The following is a 4,656-nucleotide window of genomic DNA, read 5'->3' on the forward strand; positions in this document are numbered from 1 at the left end:
GTCTTGTGCTAGAAGAAAATAAGAAAACAGATCCCCAAGCACACTGGCTCAGAGTAGCATCCCTATTTCTGAATATGAGAAGGTTCAAGGGAGAAAGGAGCAGTACTAGAAAGGATCAGAAGCAAATCAAGGGAGGAAAACGCCAAAGAATTCTGTTTCCCTCCTTTATTTTCTATCTTTCCGCCATCAAGTGTGTTGGTGTTGGGGTGGGGTTGAGGCCACGACTCTGGTCATCCTAAGAATCACATTTCTCTGGTTTTACCAAGAGGCTGAGATGAGCTGAATAAGCTCCTTCGTTACCAACAAACCTTCAAGCTACACATAGACTATACATGTGGAATAATATATTTTTTTAATTTTTTAAATGTTTACTCATTTTTGAGAGAGAGAAAGAGACACAGAGATATAGCACGAGTTGGGGAGGGGCAGAGAGGGAGAGAGATACAGAATCCAAAGCAGGTTCCAGGCTCTGAGCTGTCAGCACGGAGTCCGACATGGGGCTCGACCCATGAGCCAGGAGATCTTGACCTGAGCCGAAGTCAGACATGTAACTGACTGAGCCGCCCAGGTGCCCTGTATACATGTGAAACAATATAGAAGCCTTCCTGGTTAGTCTGTAGATAAGCGAATGAGTGTTTGAGAGCCTTCAGCTTTCCCATGCCCTTGACAAACATTGCTTCAAATTTTTTTAAAGTAAGATTTTTATTGCCTGCAAAAAGGAGACCTGTTATTACAGGAGGAAGTGAATTACCTGAAAGTTAGCAAGGATGAATTGAAGAATGGGTTGTTATCTAAAACTGAAAATTTTCTCCTTGGCTTATCTTTCATTAGCATATTTGAGCATTCATTTGTTCATTTATCAAACACTTACTGAGAGCACCCAGCCTTTCCCAGTGACCTTGGAGTGCTATTCTGAGACAGAAAGAAAAAGTGACAATTTGTAAAATAGATCTCTAGGGCCAGGTGCTGTGGTAGGTCCCCAAATTCAGATTGGGGGACATGTGGGTTCCTGAGGATGTGAGATGGGGGCTGGTGCTGTGGAGCAAACCAGAGAGACTCTGATTATCAGTGTGCCAATCCATGGAGATTTTCTGCGGGGAAGGGCCCGGCCCAAATATAATGAAATAAAAAGATGGAGAGCCAAAGACGAGACCAAAGGGGCATTTACCTTAAGGGGTGAGGAGGGGAGGGTTGGAAATGGGGAAATGAGAGATGAGATTAGGTACCAACAAACCGAAGGGGCAGGTCAAGACCAAAGGCAGAGAATACAACCCATCCCCTGCCATGCCTCCCTTACTAAATGGTTCTTTCAGGTTTCTGAAGCTGGAAATGTACCTGGGAAGAAATAAACTGCTCCATGTCCATTGAACTTGGTGAGTGAATGCAGTGCATGAAGGAGAAGGAGAAAGAATCAAGAGTCCCAATGACAAGAGTCAAGAGGTCTGGCTGCACAGCTGGAGAAGCCAGTGGTACATCCAGCTGGGGTTTCTAGTGAGCAGGTAAAAATGCATATCTCGTGTTCAGGAGGCTTAGATGCAAAAGCCACTGACCTATGCACAGGGCACCTCCTACAAAATGCTGTTCTCCTCTAGCCCCCATGCTGACGGCAGGTGATCCGTGTACGTACCAGTGTGACAGGTCACTAAGTTTAAATTCTCTTCCAGGATTGTGATTCTGTGATGCTGGTGTTTCAGTTTCCCATTTGATCCCTCGTGCCCTAGGAAAAGAATGGGTTAAAACGTTTCCTTTATACCCTTGCATTTCTGATCTGCTTTCAAAGAATTGTGCACATTGTTATGGAAGAAATGCCCCCCTTCTAAAAATAAGCCTATAAAAATCAGATGAAGCATAGAGTCTACATTGCTGCCACCAGAGGTTTTTAATATTTCACCCAAACCAGGGCAAAATGAACTCACATTAAGAAATCTGATTCTATAAGCTCCTATTTCTAATCCTCCTATCATAGAAATTCTTGGTTCAGGAAGAGAGAAATCATGGAAAGCTGACAAACTTATTGATTTGAATGAACAGATCTAGGGAACCTCATTTTCAGGAGGGAAATGTGGAAGATGCCGTATAAATTCTTGCAGGCTCCGCTAAGGAGAGCAGACAGAAATGCTGCATGGAGATCACCTATTAGGAAGGGAATTCATGCATTCTTGCCCTGCCAGACCCCGGAAGTCTTCAAGTGGAAACAAACATCACAAAGGACAAGCCCTGCATTTTACATAATGGGGAGCAGAGCGAGGATCTCATTAACAATTGTTAGGGAGCAACGCCTGGGACATGGTCAAGATTCCTTTAGATGTCGAAATGTTCCGGACTTTCGCTTTACCAGTGAATAACTTCTAAGCCAGGGAAGTGGGGAATAGAGCATTGCTGTTTGCAATTTTACACGGCCTCCTGCTTGCTTGTTCCCTGCCTCGGTCTCTTGTCTCGTCTCTCTCCTCCCCTCTCTCTTTTCTTCTAGACTTGGTTTTTTATTCTGTGAGATTTGCTACCACTTCTGTAAGCAAGCAAATTGTAGAGATGGATTACTGATGCCTTTGGGACTTGTCTTCTGGGGTGGAACGTGGCCAGGATGCTGTTGTATGTGGGGTAAACCTCTGGGCTCAAGCTCCGGCGAACATCCCCGCTGCCATCTGTCCTGGCCCAGACCTGGCCTCCCATCAGCAGGGTGCCAGAGAGGCTTGTAACCCTCACTTCTGTCCCTGATTCCTTTTCTTGAAATTTAGCTCCTTCCCCCTTGGTTTTTTTCCCACTGTGCATGAAACCCCGTCAGCAGGCTCCTGTAGGCAATCAGCTTAGGAAATGAGGCTTAATAAGCCCCCTGCTCTGGAGGTGAACTGGGGTCTCCACCAAGGCCCTGTCCAGGAAAGCAACCTTCCCTCTCAACAGCACCCCCTAAGTAAAAGAATCGAGCATTGCTTCACCGTCCTAAAGCTCGGGCTGTAAGGTTTGAAAGATACATCAATTTCAAAAGCCAGACTTGCAGTTTCGCAACAGATAAAACAGGAAATTGATTAGATACATGTAATCAGGGGCACGTTAAAGCTAAGCAGCCTGATTTAAGCACCATTCAATAAGGGATGCTCCTTACTGAAAACTGGGTGTCAGATTCCACAACAATCGCTCTTGCAAGAATGAAGAAAGATCAACAAAAATGCAAAACTATGAGCTCTCGTAAGACTTCCTTGCCAGATAATGGACAAGAGGACCCCCTAACCCCTGCCCACTGCCACCGTCCTGATCAAAGGAATCTCAGCTTTCTGCTACATAGCTTCTTTTGATTTATATGTTCACAAGAAAGTCCTCAGTGGCTTAATCCTGGCTGGCTCCTCGTGAAGTGTTTCTCATTTGGGTAATTGCTCGCCATGTCTGTATACCTTTGATCATTTGACCCATTCATGTGTGCTAGAGGCTTCTTCCATCTTCCTCATCAGCTCTGGGAATCTTTACAAACCTTGCTCTGACTGCTCCCCTGCTTGATGTCATTGGATAAGAAAATAGCAACCCTATTCGAATCCTCTTTGCCCCTCTCCCCTAAAGCTTGTCTAGGCCAAGGGCCTTATTCTTGGCCTCTACTCAGGCCTGCCCCGGACCTCAGCTCAGAGTGAAATGGGTACAATTGTCAACTGTGTCCTCCTGTTTCAGATGACTATCTTTCAGAGCCTCTGAAAGAGAGGTTTTTCTAAGAACTCATAAAAGAAAGCAAAAGGGCCAATGGAGAAATGAAAATGGAGAAATAAACAATAAAGCGTATACGGTTCAAATATACAACATGCACTTAAAGCTTCACTTCCGCGCAGACACTGTAAATGTCGTATGATGTGGGCCTGGTATTGTTGATCTCTTGCTGAAACAGCCAATTCAGTGCGGCAAAGGAAGTTGGGCCCCTGAGCTGTAGCCAGACTTTCCTCTGCATTCAGGACTGTGCCTCACCTGGTTCCCATTCCCTTGGGCCTGCATCCCAGGTCCTTTGTCTCTCGCGTTGTGATTTCTCCATATTCAGACTCTACAGGCATTTCATCTACTATTCGTATAGTCTCAGCTCTCTTAGACCCTACACGCAGTTAGACCAACCCTGCAAATCTCCAACTTAATGGCATTTGTTTCCACCAAATTACTCTTAGCAAAATGTTAGCAGGTGGCGCGTGTTACCCACAGATGGATTCTCCATTTTCCGGCTGACCTCTGCCTTAAAACTCCTTGGTCCTGACACTTTTGGAGTAAAGTAAATGGGTGAAGGTGAGCCAAAGGCAAAAACTTCCAGTCATGAGAAAAATAAGTCTTGGGGATGTGATACATAGTAGGGTGAGTATAGTTAACGACACTATATTGTATATTTGAAAGTTGCTAAGAGGGTAGATCTCAAAAGGTCTCATCACCAGTGAAAAAGTTCTGTAGCTCTGTGTAGTGATGATAGTAACTAAACTTATTGTGGGGATCATTTTGCAACATATCCATATATCAAATTATTATTTTGCACATCTAAAACAAATATGGTATTAAAAAAACCAAAAATATACAAAACTAATACCACAATGTTATATGTCAATTATACCACAGTTTATATCTTATTTTTTAAAAAATTTAATGTTTATTTATTTTTGAGAAAGACAGAGTATGAGCAGGGGAGGGACAGAGAGAGAGCCC

Source organism: Crocuta crocuta, unplaced genomic scaffold (assembly GCF_008692635.1).
Source record: "Crocuta crocuta isolate KB4526 unplaced genomic scaffold, BGI_CrCroc_1.0 scaffold26, whole genome shotgun sequence".
Taxonomy (NCBI): Eukaryota; Metazoa; Chordata; class Mammalia; order Carnivora; family Hyaenidae; genus Crocuta; species Crocuta crocuta.